We start from the raw sequence: 22,504 nt of genomic DNA, 5'->3' as shown, positions 1-22,504 counted from the left end.
AGCTCCCCCAACTGGTCAAATAGATCATTTATCATAGGCAAAGGATACTTATTCTTAATGGTTACCTCATTCACAGAACGATAATCAACACACATCCTCAAGGTCCCATCCTTCTTCTCCATAAACAAAACTGGGGCTCCCCAAGGTGATGAACTTGGGCGAATAAATCCTTACGCCTGCAATTCTCTTATCTGCTTCTTCAGTTCCTCCAACTCTTGAGGAGGCATTCTATACGGTCTCTTTGCAATAGGTCCAGTGCCCGGTATTAAATCAATAAGAAACTCAATATCTCTATCTGGTGGCATACTTGGCAACTCCTCTGGAAACACATCCAGATAATCTCTCACAACTGGCACCTCTTCCAGGCTACCCCCCTTAAGAGAGTTCACCTGCACATGATTACGCTTATACTTACACACATATTTGATCCTCTTCCCTCCTGGTGAACTAAGAGTAATAGATCGACTGGCACAATAAATACGGCATTTATATAACTACAACCAATCCATACACAAAATAATATCCAGACCTTGTGACTTCAATATAATCAAATCCGTAGGAAAATCATGCTTTCCAATAGACAAAGTCAACTGATGGCAACCAACACCTGCTATCATCTCAGCCCCTGGGGACTCACTCTAATAGGCATACTAAGTGTTTTGGTTGGCAATCCATGTTTATCAACAAATACCCTCGAAATAAATGAATGCGATGCACCAGTATCAAAAAGAACAAGTGCAGGTACTGAATTAATCAAGAACTTACCAATCAATGCATCAGGTTCATTATAGACTTCCTCAACATTAACATGGTTGACATGACCCTTTTGGAAGGGGTTTGGCTTGCTGACTCCTGAATCCCCATTACCGTTCTTGTTCCCTGGACAAGCATTGGAGTAGTGGTCCATCTGCCTACACTTATAGCATTGAACCTGGCTAATATCCCTCTACACAGGCATACTCTGGTGGCTCTGGTTATTATTCCCTCCATTACCATTACCATTACCTCTACCATTGCCATTGTTACTCTTGTGTCCATTGTGATGATGGTGGCCATTATGGTTGTGGCCATTCCCTTCATGATGTGATGAGGACATCAATACCATTGTTACACCCACAGCCCCTACTGTTACATATACTGGACCAATTACTAGAGCTCGCGCACGCCAATTAAATTACCAGGTACTTTCGTTTCTTGGTAATGATTCTAATGTTCATGAGATTATGATGCTGCCTAAATTGGATACATTTGTTTTGCTTACAAATGAAGGGCCTAGCTTGGAGAAGGATGAACATTGGAGCAAGAACACGCATGGAGTTGATGGCATGCGCAAGGGGGTCAAGAACGGAGTTACAAGTGATGGTTTCAGGACTTGGAAGCCGCCATAAGGAGTGCATGAAGCCTTGGACGAAATATACAAGATGCCACTTCATAATATTCGTCCATAGGCTATTCTAGGTGCTGCGTCACCTTATTAATGGGCCATGCCCATGTAATTTCGAAATACTTAAGTATAGGCTATTTTTAGAGTTCGTATGTGTGGGAAAACAAGAGTTAGGGTTGGTTTCGGACCCCACCCTCAAGGGCCACGAAATTCCCCCCTCTTCTTCCATATATACAGCCCTTAGGGCGTCGTTTAGACTTTGGGTTTTGTTTAGATTAAAAGTTCGCCATAGCTGCAACTTCGCGTACTTCGTTTGTGTCCAACGACCAGACCAAGACGTCACAAAACCCCACCTTGATCAATAAAGCTTTCATCTTATATTCGCAATATCCCGATTGCAATCTCAGTTTCTTGCTTGTTCTTCGTTTGCTCGCAGGAAACAGACCCTCGTGGTCAGGTTGATCGTGCTCTGGCTTGGTCAATAACCCTCGGAAGTTGGTTTAGCGATTGCTAAGGCGCGACGTCTCGCACGTTCGTAGTCGGATCGTCAAGGTCGACTCCCACAGAAAACGATAGCCACCATCTCATCAAAACATCGGGACACCTTAGCCTCTATCAAGTGGTATCAGATTTCCAGGTTGCTCGGTGAGATTTTACAATTTTTCGTAGATTAGATCGAGTCTGTTCTTCATACCTACAGTCCACGAAAAAGCCAGAAAAAAAGAATTAGGGTTAGTTCATCATATCCGAACCAATCTGAGCCTTTGCATAATCTTTTTAGGGTTTTTGCTTTGTTGAATTTGCGGTTGCATCGTCGTGTCAAGTTGCTGGTCTTAGAGTCTAGTCTTTTAGAGTTTCGAGTTCTGGTCATAAGTTGTCACGCCGCCGCACCATCATCATCGCCCATCTACCACTTTTTCTTATCCGCCACCGCTCTGAATCCGTATCCATATACCACCACCAATCTGTATCCATATACCACCACCGCTACCATATACCACCACCGCTGCCATATACTAGAACCATATATCCACCACCAATCCAAGTTCTTCTCATATTAGGTTTGTTCTTGAGATCAATTTAAATTCCGATTCATGTTTCCTTGCCTGCATAGGTCTCGAAAAAAAAGAGTCTGGAGACCCCCGGGCAGTTTTTAGGCCAAAATTTTCACGGGCAAATTTTTTTCCCTATCCTATTTTTAGGCTTTTTTGAGTCTTTTGAGCCACGTGCCATCATAGTGATTTTTTGTCGCACTTTTTCGTCGTCGCTGCCCTGATTTCCGAAAAAAAAGTGAAAAAAAAATTCCGTGCCTATCCTATCAGTTTGACAAGGGAAGAGTTTTGAGACACTCGCCATTATAGTGATTTTTCGCAAAAAAAAAGAGGAGCGCAAAAAAAAGGAGCGCAAAAAAGAAAAAAAAAGAGCGAAAAAAGAGAGTTCCAGAGTGTGCTTTTCCCTTATTTACGTGCAGCGCCGTGATTTTGTTAGTGTTCCAGGCTCGCGTCTCTAGCACGGCCTAGCCTAGGACCAGCACAGTACCATTGTTGAGCGTTTATTCAACTTTGCATCTCTGAATTGATTATTGCTGACCCTTTTTGCTACCATACAATAAGCCTTCCCAGCTCCACATACATCTACGTCGTGCGTTTGACTCTCCCTGGCAATCGCTCTATCCAAGCTTTTGAGAGTTTTGACTACAACGGTTGCCGATCACCGCCTGCTGCTGGGTAAGAACTGGTAAGAATTTGAGATTTACTTGACAGATTTGTGACACCCGCCACCACCACCACTTGTTAGTAGTCTGTAGGATCATATTCTTGTGTGTTTCTATTGCTGCTAACCATGCCAGGATCACAAGCCGACGAGACTGACTGGGAGAACTTGACGAACAAGGAGCTTCATGATACGTTTCAGCAAATGATGAGTGGACAGGTGCACGATGTGATAAACAGATTTGAAGAGGCCATGGAGAAGATAGATGGCATGGAGAAGACGTTTGAAACAAAGCTCGATAACAAGTTTGCTGAATTGCTTTCGCGTTTTCCACCACCACCACCGGCTGCTCCTGCCGCACCTCTGCAACAACAACAACAACATCGACTACGTCCACGTCGGGAAACAGCCCTCCGCCGAGCGAGCCGTGTCCCTTTTCAGTCGGGCCAAACTGCTGGTGCTGCTGTTGATACTTCTGTGGCTCCTACTGCTGATGTGGAGGAGGATGATTATGTGGGAGATTATGAGGATGAGGTTGATCAAAATCAGAACTACGTGCCACCACTAGCACAGCAACCACCAGGTCGTCCACATGCAAATAATGGCAATGGTAGGGCTCACCCTCAGGTACGAGATCATGACCATCTCCCTAAACTAAAATTGAATATTCCACCATTTGAGGGTAGATATGTTCCTGATATATATCTTACTTGGGAGTTAGAAACCGAACAACGATTTACATGTTTACAATATCCCGAGGAGAGACGTGTTCCTGCTGCTGTTTGTGCATTCACTAGTTTTGCATGTGTTTGGTGGTCTGAGCATTGTAGATTATATCCTATTCCGGCTACTTGGGCTGCTTTGAAAACTGCTATGCGTACTCGTTGGGTTCCACCATATTATCAACGTGAATTACTTCAAAAATTGCAGCGCTTAAGACAGGGAAAAAATTCTGTAGAAGAATATTATCAGGAATTACAAACTGGCATGATTAGATGTGGTATTGTTGAGGAGAATGAAGCTATGCTTGCACGTTTTATGGGTGGATTAAATAGAGAGATTCAGACGATTCTAGAGTATAAGGAGTATACTAATATCACTCGTTTATTCCATCTTGCTTGTAAAGCTGAACGTGAAGTGCAGGATCGACAGGCATTGGCGCGGACTAACTTTTCTGCAGGTCGACCTTCATCATGGACACCACGTGCATCATCTACTTCCACATGTTCTGCTACACCGGCGCCTCCGTCGGCTGCCACCTCCAACCGTGATACAATAAAGCAGGCACAATCACCACTATCTGCCAAGAGCACACCTTCTGGGCCTGCAAAGAGCTTTTCTTCATCCATGGCATCAACAGGGCAAACACATGATATTATTTGTCGACATTGCAAGGGTGGGGGTCATTATGCGAGAGAATGCCCATCTAAGCGTGTGATGATTGTTACTGAGGATGGTGGGTATGAGTCCGCTAGTGACTATGATGAGGAGACCTTGGCTCTTATTACACGTGAAGAACATGGTGGAGACGATTCTGATCATGAGACGCAATACATGGCTCCTGAAGATGCTGACAGGTATGAATGTTTAGTTGCTCAACGTGTTTTGAGTGTGCAGGTTACACCAGCTGAGCAAAATCAGAGGCATAATTTGTTCCATACAAAGGGAGTTGTGAAGGAACGTTCTGTTCGCGTGATCATAGATGGAGGGAGCTGCAATAACTTGGCTAGCATGGAGATGGTGGAGAAGCTATCTCTCACCACAAGACCACATCCACATCCTTACTACATCCAATGGTTCAACAACAGCGACAAGGTTAAGGTAACACGTACTGTTCGTGTGCATTTTAGTATCTCTACATATGCTGATTATGTTGATTGTGATGTGGTACCTATGCAAGCATGTTCCTTATTACTTGGTAGACCATGGCAATTTGATAAAAATTTTGTACACCATGGTAGAAACAATCAGTATACTCTTGTTCATAACGATAAGAATATTACTTTGCTTCCTATGACTCCTGATTCCATTTTGAAAGATGATATTAATAGAGCTAATAAAGCAAAACAGGAGACAAATAAGAGTGAAAATCAGATTGTGGCAAAAGAATTTGAGCACCAAATGAAGCCTAATAATAAACCATCTACTGTTGTTTCTGAAATTAAATTGAAAAGTGCATGTTTACTTGCCACCAAATCTGATATTGATGAGCTAGATTTTAGCAAATCTGTTTGCTATGCTTTTGTGTGCAAAGAGGCATTATTTTCATTTGAGGACGTGCCTTCCTCTTTGCCCCCTGCTGTCACTAACATTTTGCAGGAGTTCGCTGACGTCTTTCCACAAGACGTGTGATAGAGGCAAAGGTGTCCCGTCTTTCGATGAGATGATGGATATCGCTTTGGTGGAAGTCGACTTTGACGATCCGACTACGAACGTGCGAGGACGTCGCGCCTTAGCAATCGCTAAACCAACTCCGAGAGGTTATTGACCACGCCGGAGCACGATCAACCTGACCACGAGGGTCTGTTTCCTGCGAGCAAACGAAGAACAAGCAAGAAACTAAGATTGCAATCTGGATATTGCGAATATAAGATGAAAGCTTTATTGATCAAGGTGGGGTTCTGTGACGCCTTTGTCTGGTCGTTGAACACAAACGAAGTACGCGAAGTTGCAGCTATGGCGAACTTTTAATCTAAACAAAACCCAAAGTCTAAACGATGCCCTAAGGGCTGTATATATGGAGGAAGAGGGGGGGAATTTCGTGGCCCTTGGTGGAGGGGTCCGAAATCAACCCTATCTCTTGTTTCCCCACACATACGGACTCTAAAAATAGCCTATACTTATGTATTTCGAAATTACATGGGCCTGGCCCAATAATAAGGTGACGCAGCACCTAAAATAGCCTCGGGACGAAATTTATGAAGTGGCATCTTGTATATTTCGTCCAAGGCTTTATGCACCCATTATGGTGGCTTCAAAGTCCTGAAATCATCACTTGTAACTCCGTTCTTGTTCCCCTTGCGCATGCCATCATCTCCATGCTTGTTCTTGCTCCAATGTTCATCCTTCTCCAAGCTAGGCCCTTCATTTGTAAGCAAAACAAATGTATCCAATTTAGGCAGCATCATATTCTCATGAACATTAGAATCATTACCAAGAAACGAAAGTAGATTCCGATTCGTGTTTCCTTGCTATTGAGAGTTGGCCACAACCCAAAACGGTCACACAAGTGAGGAGTTTTCTTGGCCTCGCTGGATGCTATAGGCGTTTTGTGAGAGATTTCAGCACCATTGTTGCACCTCTCAACGAACTTACAAAGAAGGATGTGCCTTTTCTTTGGGGTACCGCACAGGAAGAAGCCTTCACGGTATTGAAAGATAAGTTGACACATGCTCCTTTACTCCAACTTCCTGATTTTAATAAGACTTTTGAGCTTGAATGTGATGCTAGTGGAATTGGATTAGGAGGTGTGTTATTACAAGATGGTAAAACTGTTGCATACTTTTCTAAAAAATTGAGTGGGCCTAGTCTGAATTATTCTACTTATGATAAAGAATTATATGCTCTTGTTCGGACTTGTTTATGGCCCAAAGAATTTGTTATACATTCTGATCATGAATCTTTGAAACATATTAAAAGTCAAGCTAAACTGAATCGTAGACATGCTAAATGGGTTGAATTCATTGAGACTTTCCCTTATGTCATTAAACACAAGAAGGGAAAAGAAAATGTTATTGCTGATGCATTGTCTCGTCGCTATACTATGCTTTCACAACTTGACTTCAAAATATTTGGTTTGGAGACCATCAAAGATCAATATGTGCATGATGCTGATTTTAAAGATGTAATGCAGAATTGTAAAGAAGGAAGAATGTGGAACAAGTTTGTCGTTAACGATGGATTTGTGTTTCGTGCTAACAAGCTATGCATTCCAGCTAGCTCCGTTCGTCTTTTGTTGTTGCAGGAAGCGCATGGAGGAGGATTAATGGGACATTTTGGCGTGAAGAAGACGGAGGACGTACTTGCTACACATTTCTTTTGGCCAAAGATGAGACGGGATGTTGAGCATTTTATTGCTCGATGCACTACATGTCAAAAAGCTAAGTCACGACTCAATCCTCATGGTTTATATATGCCTTTGCCTGTACCTAGTGTTCCTTGGGAGGATATATCTATGGACTTTGTTTTAGGTTTACCTCGAACAAAGAAGGGGAGGGATAGCATATTTGTTGTCGTGGATAGATTCTCGAAAATGGCACACTTTATACCATGTCATAAAAGCGATGATGCTGTTAATGTTGCTGATTTGTTCTTTCGTGAAATTATTCGCTTGCATGGTGTGCCAAATACTATTGTTTCAGATCGTGATACTAAATTTCTTAGCCACTTTTGGAGATGTTTATGGGCTAAGTTGGGGACTAAACTGCTTTTTAGTACTACTTGTCACCCCCAAACTGATGGACAAACTGAAGTAGTCAATAGAACGTTGTCTACTATGCTTAGGGCTGTTTTGAAGAATAATAAGAAAATGTGGGAGGAATGCTTGCCTCATATTGAATTTGCTTATAATCGTTCATTGCATTCTACTACTAAGATGTGCCCTTTTGAAGTTGTGTATGGTTTCCTACCTCGTGCACCTATTGATTTGTTTCCTCTTCCATCTTCAGAGAAGGTTAATTTTGATGCTAAACAACGTGCTGAATTGATTTTAAAAATGCATGAGTTAACTAAGGAAAACATTGAGCGCATGAATGCTAAATATAAACTTGCTGGAGATAAGGGTAGAAAACATGTTGTTTTTGCACCTGGAGATCTTGTTTGGTTACATTTGCGTAAGGATAGATTTCCTGATTTGCGCAAATCAAAGTTAATGCCACGTGCTGATGGTCCCTTTAAGGTGTTAGAGAAAATAAATGATAATGCATATAAACTTGAGCTGCCTGCAGATTTTGGGGTTAGTCCCACTTTTAACATTGCAGATTTGAAGCCTTATTTGGGTGAGGAAGATGAACTTCCGTCGAGGACGACTTCATTTCAAGAAGGGGAGGATGATGAGGACATCAATACAATTGTTACACCCACAGCCCCTGCTGCTGTACATACTGGACCAATTACTAGAGCTCGTGCACGCCAACTAAATTACCAGGTACTTTCGTTTCTTGGTAATGATTCTAATGTTCATGAGAATATGATGCTGCCTAAATTGGATACATTTGTTTTGCTTACAAATGAAGGGCCTAGCTTGGAGAAGGATGAACATTGGAGCAAGAACAAGCATGGAGATGATGGCATGCGCAAGGGGAACAAGAACGGAGTTACAAGTGATGATTTCAGGACTTTGAAGCCACCATAATGGGTGCATGAAGCCTTGGACGAAATATACAAGATGCCACTTCATAAATTTCGTCCGGAGGCTATTTTAGGTGCTGCGTCACCTTATTATTGGGCCAGGCCCATGTAATTTCGAAATACATAAGTATAGGCTATTTTTAGAGTCCGTATGTGTGGGGAAACAAGAGATAAGGGTTGATTTCGGACCCCTCCACCAAGGGCCACGAAATTCCCCCCTCTTCCTCCATATATACAGCCCTTAGGGCATCGTTTAGACTTTGGGTTTTGTTTAGATTAAAAGTTCGCCATAGCTGCAACTTCGCGTACTTCGTTTGTGTTCAACGACCAGACAAAGGCGTCACAGAACCCCACCTTGATCAATAAAGCTTTCATCTTATATTCGCAATATCCAGATTGCAATCTTAGTTTCTTGCTTGTTCTTCGTTTGCTCGCAGGAAACAGACCCTCGTGGTCAGGTTGATCGTGCTCCGGCGTGGTCAATAACCTCTCGGAGTTGGTTTAGCGATTGCTAAGGCGCGACGTCCTCGCACGTTCGTAGTCGGATCGTCAAAGTCGACTTCCACCAAAGCGAAATCCACCATCTCATCGAAAGACGGGACACCTCCGCCTCTATCATGTGCCCTGTTGATGCTATGGAAGAAGAAGAACGCTGTGTAGGCCCCGCAGGTGCGCTCTTGGCAGATAATGGTGGTTGTGCCTGTTTTCTTGTATCACGGCTGGAGGTGGCACCTGATGGAAGTGCTGGTGCAGTTGAAGTAGAAGATGCACGTGGTGTCCATGATGAAGGTCGGCCTGCAGAAAAGTTAGTTCGCCCCAATGCTTGTCGATCCTGCACTTCACGTTCAGCTTTACAAGCAAGATGGAATAAACGAGTGATATTAGTATACTCCTTATAGTCTAGAATGGTCTGAATCTCTCTATTTAATCCACCCAGAAAACGTGCAAGCATAGCTTCATTCTCCTCAACAATACCACATCTAATCATGCCAGTTTGTAATTCCTGATAATATTCTTCTACAGAATTTTTTCCTTGTCTTAAACGCTGCAATTTTTGAAGCAATTCACGTTGATAATATGGTGGAACACAACGCGTACGCATAGCAGTTTTCAAAGCAGCCCAAGTAGTTGGAATAGGATATAATCTACAATGTTCAGACCACCATACACATGCAAAACTAGTGAAAGCACAAACAGCAGCAGCAACTCGTCTCTCCTCAGGATATTGTAAACATGTAAATCGTTGTTCAGTTTCTAACTCCCAAGTAAGATATATATCAGGAACATATCTACCCTCAAATGGTGGAATATTCAATTTCAGTTTAGGAATATGGACATCATCTCGTACCTGAGGTGGTGGTGCAGGCCTACCATTACGAATATATACCTGAGGTCGACCTGCTGGTGGTGGTGCAGGTGGCTGCACGTAGTGCTGATTTTGATCAACCTCATCCTCATAATCTCCCACATAATCATCCTCCTCCGCATCAGCAGCAGGAGCCACAGAAGTATCAACAGCAGCACCAACAGTTTGGCCAAACGCAAGAGGAACACGACTCGCTCGGCGAAGGTCTATTTCGCGATGTGGAGGTAGTCGTTGTTGTTGTTGTTGGAGAGGTGCGTTAGGTGCAGCGGGTGGTGGTGGTGGAAGACGCGCGAGCAATTCATTAAACTTGTCATCGAGCTTTGTTTCGAACGTCTTCTCAAGGCCAGTGATCTTGATGAGGACATCAATACAATTGTTACACCCACAGCCCATGCTGCTATACATACTGGACCAATTACTAGAGCTCGTGCACGCCAACTAAATTACCAGGTACTTTCGTTTCTTGGTAATGATTCTAATGTTCATGAGAATATGATGTTGCCTAAATTGGATACATTTGTTTTGCTTACAAATGAAGGGCCTAGCTTGGAGAAGGATGAACATTGCAGCAAGAACAAGCATGGAGATGATGGCATGCGCAAGGGGAACAAGAACGGAGTTACAAGTGATGATTTCAGGACTTTGAAGCCACCATAATGGGTGCATGAAGCCTTGGACGAAATATACAAGATGCCACTTCATAAATTTCGTTCCGAGGCTATTTTAGGTGCTGCGTCACCTTATTATTGGGCCAGGCCCATGTAATTTCGAAATACATAAGTATAGGCTATTTTTAGAGTCCGTATGTGTGGGGAAACAAGAGATAGGGTTGATTTCGGACCCCTCCACCAAGGGCCACGAAATTCCCCCCCTCTTCCTCCATATATACAGCCCTTAGGGCATCGTTTAGACTTTGGGTTTTGTTTAGATTAAAAGTTCGCCATAGCTGCAACTTCGCGTACTTCGTTTGTGTTCAACGACCAGACAAAGGCGTCACAGAACCCCACCTTGATCAATAAAGCTTTCATCTTATATTCGCAATATCCAGATTGCGATCTCAGTTTCTTGCTTGTTCTTCGTTTGCTCGCAGGAAACAGACCCTCGTGGTCAGGTTGATCGTGCTCCGGCGTGGTCAATAACCTCTCGGAGTTGGTTTAGCGATTGCTAAGGCGCGACGTCCTCGCACGTTCGTAGTCGGATCGTCAAAGTCGACTTCCACCAAAGCGAAATCCACCATCTCATCGAAAGACGGGACACCTTTGCCTCTATCACTCCCCTTCTTTGTTCGAGGTAAACCTAAAACAAAGTCCATAGATATATCCTTCCAAGGAACACTAGGTACAGGCAAAGGCATATATAAACCATGAGGATTGAGTCGTGACTTAGCTTTTTGACATGTAGTGCATCGAGCAATAAAACGCTCAACATCCCGTCTCATCTTTGGCCAAAAGAAATGTGTAGCAAGTACGTCCTCCGTCTTCTTCACGCCAAAGTGTCCCATTAATCCTCCTCCATGCGCCTCCTGCAACAACAAAAGACGAACGGAGCTAGCTGGAATGCATAGCTTGTTAGCACGAAACACAAATCCATCGTTAACGACACACTTGTTCCACATTCTTCCTTCTTTACAATTCTGCATTACATCTTTAAAATCAGCATCATGCACATATTGATCTTTGATGGTCTCCAAACCAAATATTTTGAAGTCAAGTTGTGAAAGCATAGTATAGCGACGAGACAATGCATCAGCAATAACATTTTCTTTTCCCTTCTTGTGTTTAATGACATAAGGGAAAGTCTCAATGAATTCAACCCATTTAGCATGTCTACGATTCAGTTTAGCTTGACTTTTAATATGTTTCAAAGATTCATGATCAGAATGTATAACAAATTCTTTGGGCCATAAATAATGTTGCCATGTTTCTAAAGTCCGAACAAGAGCATATAATTCTTTATCATAAGTAGAATAATTCAGACTAGGCCCACTCAATTTTTCGGAAAAGTATGCAACAGGTTTGCCATCTTGTAATAACACACCTCCTAATCCAATTCCACTAGCATCACATTCAAGCTCAAAAGTCTGATTAAAATCAGGAAGTTGGAGTAAAGGAGCATGTGTCAACTTATCTTTCAATACCGTGAAGGCTTCTTCCTGTGCGGTACCCCAAAGAAAAGGCACATCTTTCTTTGTAAGCTCATTGAGAGGTGCAGCAATGGTGCTGAAATCTCTCACAAAACGCCTATAGAATCCAACGAGGCCAAGAAAACTCCTCACTTGTGTGACCGTTTTGGGCTGCGGCCAACTCTCAATAGCTTCAATCTTGGCTTTATCAACTTCAATTCCCCGTGGAGTAACAACATAGCCAAGAAAAGATACTCGGTCGGTGCAAAAGGTGCACTTCCCAAGGTTACCAAACAAACGTGCATCACGTAGAGCAATAAAAACAGCACGTAAATGTTCCAAATGTTCCTCCAAAGATCTGCTATAAATCAATATGTCATCAAAGTAAACTACCACAAATCGTCCAATGAAAGCACGTAAAACTTCGTTCATTAATCTCATGAAAGTACTAGGTGCATTAGTTAACCCAAAAGGCATGACTAACCACTCATATAATCCAAACTTAGTTTTAAATGCTGTTTTCCATTCATCTCCCAATTTCATACGAATTTGATGGTAGCCACTACGCAAATCAACTTTGGAGAATATTGTAGAGCCACTCAATTCATCAAGCATATCATCTAGCCTAGGAATAGGATGACGATAACGAATAGTAATATTATTAATGCCTCTACAATCAACACACATACGTGATGTACCATCCTTTTTCGGCACTAGAATAATAGGAACGGCACAAGGACTAAGGGATTCGCGTATATAACCTTTGTCGAGAAGCTCTTGTACTTGACGCATAATCTCCTTCGTCTCCTCAGGATTAGTACGGTATGGTGCACGGTTTGGCAATGAAGCACCGGGAATTAAGTCAATCTGATGCTCAATCCCTCGAATAGGCGGTAATCCCGGTGGCACGTCTTGTGGAAAAACGTCAGCGAACTCCTGCAAAATGTTAGTGACAGCAGGAGGCAAAGAGGAAGGCACGTCCTCGAATGAAAATAATGCCTCTTTGCACACAAAAGCATAGCAAACAGATTTGCTGAAATCTAGCTCATCAATATCAGATTTGGTGGCAAATAAACATGCACTTTTCAATTTAATTTCAGAAGCAACACTAGATGGTTTATTATTAGGCTTCATTTGTTGCTCAAATTCTTTTGCCACAATCTGATTTTCACTCTTATTCTTCTCCTGTTGTGCTTTATTAGCTCTATTAATATCATCTTTCAAAATGGAATCAGGAGTCATAGGAAGCTAAGTAATATTTTTATCATTATGAAAAAGACTATACCGATTGTTTCTACCATGGTGTACATAATTTTTATCAAATTGCCATGGTCGATCAAGTAATAAGGAACATACTTGCATAGGTACCACATCACAATCAACATAATCAGCATATGTAGAGATACTAAAATGCACACGAACAGTACGTGTTACCTTAACCTTGCCGCTGTTGTTGAACCATTGGATGTAGTAAGGATGTGGATGTGGTCTTGTGGTGAGAGAAAGCTTCTCCACCATCTCCATGCTAGCCAAGTTGTTGCAGCTCCCTCCGTCTATGATGACGCGCACAGAACGTTCCTTCAAAACTCCCTTGGTATGGAACAAATTGTGCCTCTGATTTTGCTCAGCTTGTGTGACCTGCACACTCAAAACACGTTGAGCAACTAAACATTCATACCTGTCAGCATCTTCAGGAGCCATGTATTGCGTCTCATGATCAGAATCATCTCCACCATGTTCTTCACGTGTAATAAGAGCCAAAGTCTCCTCATCATAGTCACTAGCGGACTCATATCCACCATCCGCGGTAGCAATCATCACACGCGGAGATTTGCATTCTCTCGCATAATGACCTCCTCCCTTACAACGACGACAAATAATATCACTTGTGTGCCCTGTTGATGCCATGGAAGAAGAAGAACGCTGTGCAGGCCCCGCAGGTGCGCTCTTGGCAGATAATGGTGGTTGTGCCTGTTTTCTTGTATCACGGCTGGAGGTGGCACCGGATGGAGGTGCTGGTGCAGTTGAAGTAGAAGATGCACGTGGTGTCCATGATGAAGGTCGGCCTGCAGAAAAGTTAGTTCGCCCCAATGCTTGTCGATCCTGCACTTCACGTTCAGCTTTACAAGCAAGATGGAATAAACGAGTGATATTAGTATACTCCTTATAGTCTAGAATGGTCTGAATCTCTCTGTTTAATCCACCCAGAAAACGTGCAAGCATAGCTTCATTCTCCTCAACAATACCACATCTAATCATGCCAGTTTGTAATTCCTGATAATATTCTTCTACAGAATTTTTTCCTTGTCTTAAACGCTGCAATTTTTGAAGCAATTCACGTTGATAATATGGTGGAACCCAACGCGTACGCATAGCAGTTTTCAAAGCAGCCCAAGTAGTTGGAATAGGATATAATCTACAATGTTCAGACCACCATACACATGCAAAACTAGTGAAAGCACAAACAGCAGCAGCAACTCGTCTCTCCTCAGGATATTGTAAACATGTAAATCGTTGTTCAGTTTCTAACTCCCAAGTAAGATATATATCAGGAACATATCTACCCTCAAATGGTGGAATATTCAATTTCAGTTTAGGAATATGGACATCATCTCGTACCTGAGGTGGTGGTGCAGGCCTACCATTATGAATATATACCTGAGGTCGACCTGCTGGTGGTGGTGCTGGTGGCTGCTCGTAGATCTGATTTTGATCAACCTCATCCTCATAATCGCCCGCATACTCATCATCCTCCTGGGTACCAGCAGGAGCAGTAGAAGGAGCCAAAGAAACACCAACAGCAGTAACAGCGGCACCAGAATTTTGTCCTGGCACCATAGGAACACGCTGTTCTCGTCCATACTGATTCGGAAGGGGGCGTAGTTGTTGTTGTTGCAGAGGTGCGACAGGTGCAGCCGGTGGTGGAAGACGCGCAAGCAGTTCATTAAATCTGTTATCGAGCTTTGTTTCGAATGTCTTCTCAAGGCCAGTGATCTTCTCCATGGCCTCTTCAAAATTGTTCAGCACATCTTGTACCTGTTCAGTCATCATTTGCTGAAACTTATCATGAAGCTCCTTGTTCGATAAGTTCTCCCAGTCAATCTCGTCGGCTTGTGATCCTGGCATGGTTAGCAGCAATAGAAACACACAAGAATATGATCCTACAGACTACTAAGAAGTGGTGGTGGTGTATCACAAATCCGTCAAGCAAATCTCAAATTCTTACCAGTTCTTACCCAGCAGCAGGCGGTGATCGGCAACCGTTGTAGTCAAAAACTCTCAAAGCTTGGATAGAGCGATTACCAGGGAGAGTCAAACACACGACGTAGATGTATGTGGAGCTGGGAAGGCTTATAGTATGGTAGCAAAAAGGGTCAGCAATAATCAATTCAGAGATGCAAAGTTGAATAAACGCTCAACGACGGTACTGTGCTGGTCCTAGGCTAGACTGTGCTAGAGACGCGAGCCTAGAACACCAACAAAATCACGGCGCGGCACGTAAACAAGGGAAAAGCACACTCTGAAAAAAAAATTTCGCTCTTTTTTTTTGCGCTCTTTTTTTTTTCTTTTTTTGCGAAAAATCACTATAATGGCGAGTGTCTCAAAACTCTTCTTAGCTCAAACTGACAGGATGGGCACGAAATTTTTTCGACCAAATTTTTTTTTTGACTGTCCGGACCCAAAAACTGGAAACGGGTCAAAAAAAACTTCCTATAATGGCACCTGTCTCAAAACACTCAGAAACACCTAAAAATAGGATAGCCAGAAATTTTTTCGAAAAATGCGTTTTCGAAAAATTTTGGGCCTAAACGGAGCGTGGCTACCCGACTCCGGCAAGGAAACACGAATCGGAATCTAGATGGATCTCGAAAACAAACCTAATATGCAAGGAACTCGGATTGGTGGTGGATATATGGTGGTGGTATATGGCAGCGGTGGTGGTAGCGGTGGTAGTATATGGATATGGATATGAATCGGTGGTGGTATATGAATCGGTGGTGGTATATGGATACGGATTCGGAGCGGTGGCGGATAAGCGGTGGTGGTAGATGGCAGGGGCGATGATGATGGTGCGGCGGCGGCGTGACAACTTATGACCAGAACTCGAAACTCTAAAAGACTAGACTCTAAGACCAGCAACAAGACACGACGATGCAACCGCAAATTCAACAAAGCAAAACCCTAAAAAGATTATGCAAAGGCTCAGATTGGTTCGGATATGATGAACTAACCCTAAGTTTTTTTTGTGGCTTTTTCGTGCACTGTAGGTATGAAGAACAGACTCGATCTAAAGTACGAAAAACTGTAAAATCTCACCGAGCAACCTGGAAATCTGATACCACTTGATAGAGGCAAAGGTGTCCCGTCTTTCGATGAGATGATGGATATCGCTTTGGTGGAAGTCGACTTTGACGATCCGACTACGAACGTGCGAGGACGTCGCGCCTTAGCAATCGCTAAACCAACTCCGAGAGGTTATTGACCACGCCGGAGCACGATCAACCTGACCACGAGGGTCTGTTTCCTGCGAGCAAACGAAGAACAAGCAAGAAACTAAGATTGCAATCTGGATATTGCGAATATAAGATGAAAGCTTTATTGATCAAGGTGGGGTTCTGTGACGCCTTTGTCTGGTCGTTGAACACAAACGAAGTACGCGAAGTTGCAGCTATGGCGAACTTTTAATCTAAACAAAACCCAAAGTCTAAACGATGCCATAAGGGCTGTATATATGGAGGAAGAGGGGGGGAATTTCGTGGCCCTTGGTGGAGGGGTCCGAAATCAACCCTATCTCTTGTTTCCCCACACATACGGACTCTAAAAATAGCCTATACTTATGTATTTCGAAATTACATGGGCCTGGCCCAATAATAAGGTGACGCAGCACCTAAAATAGCCTCGGGACGAAATTTATGAAGTGGCATCTTGTATATTTCGTCCAAGGCTTCATGCACCCATTATGGTGGCTTCAAAGTCCTGAAATCATCACTTGTAACTCCGTTCTTGTTCCCCTTGCGCATGCCATCATCTCCATGCTTGTTCTTGCTCCAATGTTCATCCTTCTCCAAGCTAGGCCCTTCATTTGTAAGCAAAACAAATGTATCCAATTTAGGCAGCATCATATTCTCATGAACATTAGAATCATTACCAAGAAACGAAAGTACCTGGTAATTTAGTTGGCGTGCACGAGCTCTAGTAATTGGTCCAGTATGTATAGCAGCAGGGGCTGTGGGTGTAACAATTGTATTGATGTCCTCATCAACGTGCCACCAGGATTACCACCTATTCGAGGGATTGAGCATCAAATTGACTTAATTCCCGGTGCTTCGCTACCCAACCGTGCACCATACCATACCAATCCAGAGGAGACGAAGGAGATTATGCGTCAAGTACAAGAACTGCTTGAAAAAGGTTATATACGTGAATCCCTTAGTCCTTGTGCTGTTCCTATCATTTTAGTGCCGAAAAAGGATGGTACATCGCGTATGTGCGTTGATTGTAGAGGCATTAATAATATTACTATTCGTTATCGTCATCCTATTCCTAGGCTAGATGATATTCTTGATGAATTGAGTGGCTCTACAATATTCTCCAAAGTTGATTTGCATAGTGGATACCATCAAATTCATATGAAATTGGGTGATGAATGGAAAACAACATTTAAAACTAAGTTTGGATTATATGAGTGGTTAGTCATGCCTTTTGGGTTAACTAATGCACCTAGTACTTTCATGAGGTTAATGAACGAAGTTTTACGTGCTTTCATTGGACGATTTGTGGTAGTTTACTTTGATGACATATTGATTTATAGCAAATCTTTGGAGGAACATTTGGAACATTTATGTGCTGTTTTTATTGCTCTACATGATGCACGTTTGTTTGGAAACCTTGGAAAGTGCACCTTTTGCACCGACCGAGTATCTTTTCTTGGCTATGTTGTTACTCCACAGGGAATTGAAGTTGATAAAGCCAAGATTGAAGCTATTGAGAGTTGGCCGCAGCCCAAAACGATCACACAAGTGAGGAGTTTCCTTGGCCTCGCTGGTTTCTATAGGCGTTTTGTGAGAGATTTCAGCACCATTGCTACACCTCTCAACGAGCTTACAAAGAAGGATGTGCCTTTTGTTTGGGGTACCGCATAGGAAGAAGCCTTCACGGTATTGAAAGATAAGTTGACACATGCTCCTTTACTCCAACTTCCTAATTTCAATAAGACTTTTGAGCTTGAATGTGATGTTAGTGGAATTGGATTAGGAGGTGTGTTATTACAAGATGGAAAACCTGTTGCATACTTTTCTGAAAAATTGAGTGGGCCTAGTCTGAACTATTCTACTTATGATAAAGAATTATATGCTCTTGTTCGGACCTTAGAAACATGGCAACATTATTTATGGCCCAAGGAATTTGTTATACATTCTGATCATGAATCTTTGAAACACATTAAAAGTCAAGCAAAACAGAACCGTAGACATGCTAAATGGGTTGAATTCATTGAGACTTTCCCTTATGTCATTAAACACAAGAAGGGAAAAGAAAATGTTATTGCTGATGCCTTGTCTCGTCGTTATACTATGCTTTCACAACTTGACTTTAAAATATTTGGTTTGGAGACCATCAAAGATCAATATGTGCATGATGCTGAATTTAAAGATGTATTGCAGAATTGTAAGGAAGGGAGAACTTGGAACAAGTTCGTTCTTAACGATGGATTTGTGTTTCGTGCTAACTAGCTATGGATTCCAGCTAGCTCCGTTCGTCTTTTGTTGTTGCAGGAGGCGCATGGAGGAGGACTAATGGGACACTTTGGCGTCAAGAAGACAGAGGATATACTTGCTACACATTTCTTTTGGCCAAAGATGAGACGGGATGTTGAGCGTTTTGTTGCTCGCTGCACTACATGTCAAAGAGCTAAGTCACGACTCAATCCTCATGGTTTATATATGCCTTTGCCTGTACCTAGTGTTCCTTGGGAGGATATATCTATGGACTTTGTTTTAGGTTTACCTCGAACAAAGAAGGGGAGGGATAGCATATTTGTTGTCGTGGATAGGTTCTCAAAAATGGCACACTTTATACCATGTCATAAAAGCGATGATGCTGTTAATGTTGCTGATTTGTTCTTTCGTGAAATTATTCGCTTACATGGTGTGCCAAATACTATTGTTTCAGATCGTGATACTAAATTTCTTAGCCACTTTTGGAGATGTTTATGGGCTAAGTTGGGGACTAAGCTGCTTTTTAGTACTACTTGTCACCCCCAAACTGATGGACAAACTGAAGTAGTCAATAGAACATTGTCTACTATGCTTAGGGCTGTTTTGAAGAATAACAAGAAAATGTGGGAAGAATGCTTGCCTCATATTGAATTTGCTTATAATCGTTCATTGCATTCTACTACTAAGATGTGCCCTTTTGAAATTGTGTATGGTTTCCTACCTCGTGCACCTATTGATTTGTTGCCTCTTCCATCTTCAGAGAATGTTAATTTTGATGCTAAAGAACGTTCTGAATTGATTTTAAAAATGCATGAGTTAACTAAGGAAAACATTGAGCATATGAATGCTAAATATAAACTTGCTGGAGATAAGGGTAGAAAAGATGTTGTGTTTGCGCCTGGAGATCTTGTTTGGTTACGTTTGCGTAAAGATAGATTTCCTAATCTGCGCAAATCAAAGCAAATGCCACGTGCTGATGGTCCTTTTAAGGTGTTAGAGAAAATAAATGATAATGCATATAAACTTGAGCTACCTGTAGATTTTGGGGTTAGTCCCACTTTTAACATTGCACATTTGAAGCCTTATTTGGGTGAGGAAGATGCGCTTCCGTCGAGGACGACTTCATTTCAAGAAGGGGAGGATGATGAGGACATCAATACCATTGTTACACCCACAGCCCCTACTGTTACATATACTGGACCAATTACTAGAGCTCGCGCACGCCAATTAAATTACCAGGTACTTTCGTTTCTTGGTAATGATTCTAATATTCATGAGATTATGATGCTGCCTAAATTGGATACATTTGTTTTGCTTACAAATGAAGGGCCTAGCTTGGAGAAGGATGAACATTGGAGCAAGAACACGCATGGAGTTGATGGCATGCGCAAGGGGGTCAAGAACGGAGTTACAAGTGATGATTTCAAGACTTTGAAGCCGCCATAAGGAGTGCATGAAGCCTTGGACGAAATATACAAGATGCCACTTCATAATATTCATCCATAGGCTATTCTAGGTGCTGCGTCACCTTATTAATGGGCCAGGCCCATGTAATTTCGAAATACTTAAGTATAGGCTATTTTTAGAGTCCGTATGTGTGGGAAAACAAGAGTTAGGTTTGGTTTCGGACCCCACCCTCAAGGGCCACGAAATTCCCCCCTCTTCCTCCATATATACAGCCCTTAGGGCGTCGTTTAGACTTTGGGTTTTGTTTAGATTAAAAGTTCGCCATAGCTGCAACTTCGCGTACTTCGTTTGTGTCCAACGACCAGACCAAGACGTCACAGAACCCCGCCTTGATCAATAAAGCTTTCATCTTATATTCGCAATATCCCGATTGCAATCTCAGTTTCTTGCTTGTTCTTCGTTTGCTCGCAGGAAACAGACCCTCGTGGTCAGGTTGATCGTGCTCCGGCGTGGTCAATAACCCTCGGAAGTTGGTTTAGCGATTGCTAAGGCGCGACGTCACGCACGTTCGTAGTCGGATCGTCAAGGTCGACTCCCACAGAAAACGATAGCCACCATCTCATCGAAACATCGGGACACCTTAGCCTCTATCATGATGATTATGTCCATTACCTCCATGATGATTATGCCCATTACCTCTATTACCATCATATGAAGTGCGTGGCTTCTGCTGTGGTCCTGAATTATACCTGTTATTATTGTTGTACTTCCTCTTGCGATTCTCTATGGCATGTTGCTTTCCCTCCAGCACAATAGCCTTAGCAATCAAATCCTGGCAATTCCTAAAAGTGGCCACTGTCAACTGAAGGCTCAACTCATCATTAAGGCCCTCCAAGAATTTCTCTTGCCTAGCTGCATCAGTGTTAACATCATTAGGAGCATAACGTGCAAGATTATTAAATTCCTCCACATACGCATTAACTGTGCGACCTCCCTGGCGCAAACTGCGAAACTCCTTCTTTTTCAGACTCATAGCACTAGCAGACACATGTGCAGCACGGAAAGCATCCTGATACCGAGGCCATGTGATAGTAGCAATGGGATAAGTGACCAAGTAGTTGTCCCACCAAGCTGCAGCAGGACCCTCCAACAAATGTGAGGCAAACCTCACCCTCTCTGCATCAGTGCATCCAACCGTCTCTAGGTTCCTATTGACTGCATGGAGCCAGTCATCAACCACAATAGGTTCAGGGGAACCGGAGAACCTCTGAGGATTGAACCTCAAGAACCTGGTAAGCATATCCACAGGTGGCGGTGGCGGCGGATTGTTGTTGTTATTGTTGTTGTTCTGGTTCTGAGTAAGCAACTGGATCAACTGGGCCTGTCCCTCAATAACCTGCTGTATGTATGGTGGTACTCCATTGCCATTGTTGTCTCCTCCTGCAGTATTGCGTCTAGTATCACGCCTCAGCGGCATCTGGTGGGCAAGCATAGAAGAGTTATAGATATAATAGGGCCAAAGACTATATATATATATATATATATATATATATATATATATATATATATATATATATATATATATATATATATATAGTCGCATAATTTCGACACTAAGCAATTTAACAAACAACTATCAATCAAGCAAACAATCTAGTATCTTCATACCACGAAAGTGGGCATAATCAGATATGCTAACACGATTATGTTGTAATATAAAACAAACATGAATGGTGGTCTCAGCACTAGTTCCTACTTAACTGTTCAAGATACTTGAGGGAGTTAACTAATAAACAGCAAGAAGTATAACTAGCTGATAAAATAATTTTCACTCCTATGGCTTTTCTAATCCATTTTATAGGGTCACGTCCTACAGTCAACACACTGCTCTGATACCATCTGTAACGACCAAACCTCGAAGGATTTGAGTCTCTGTGCTTACCGTGCTAGTCCCTGGATCGAACTCGCTAGCACACACAGTATAGATGAATACCAGAATATCAAGTGCATCATTTATTACAACGTATGATCCAGAATATATAAAATAAAACAATCTGCATAGCACTTGGCTAGCTCTATTCAATCAAACATCGGAAAGTAGCAGAAAATAACGATGAGTCCCATCATAGCCCACTGGCGATGCTGAGTGCAGACTCGTGACCCTAACGGTACCTTACTCTTCGTCTGAATATCCTGCACCATGAGATGTTGCAGCCATATAGGTCAATACTTGGAATGTATTGGCAAGTTACACAGGAGTAATAATAAAGCAGACCTACATGTATATGCATAGTACAACAAAGGAAGGCTTGATGGTTTATTTTTGCAGAAAGCTGATTTTATCCTCATAACTACCTAACAGTCAAATTTTTATTAGTTCTTTTATTACTACAATTAAATGCACAAGGTTGAGTTGGCAAAATCAACTCCAACCTACCCTTTTATTA

The sequence above is a fragment of the Triticum aestivum genome, chromosome 1A (genome assembly GCF_018294505.1).
Source record: "Triticum aestivum cultivar Chinese Spring chromosome 1A, IWGSC CS RefSeq v2.1, whole genome shotgun sequence".
Taxonomy (NCBI): Eukaryota; Viridiplantae; Streptophyta; class Magnoliopsida; order Poales; family Poaceae; genus Triticum; species Triticum aestivum.
This window is presented reverse-complemented; position numbering follows the sequence as displayed.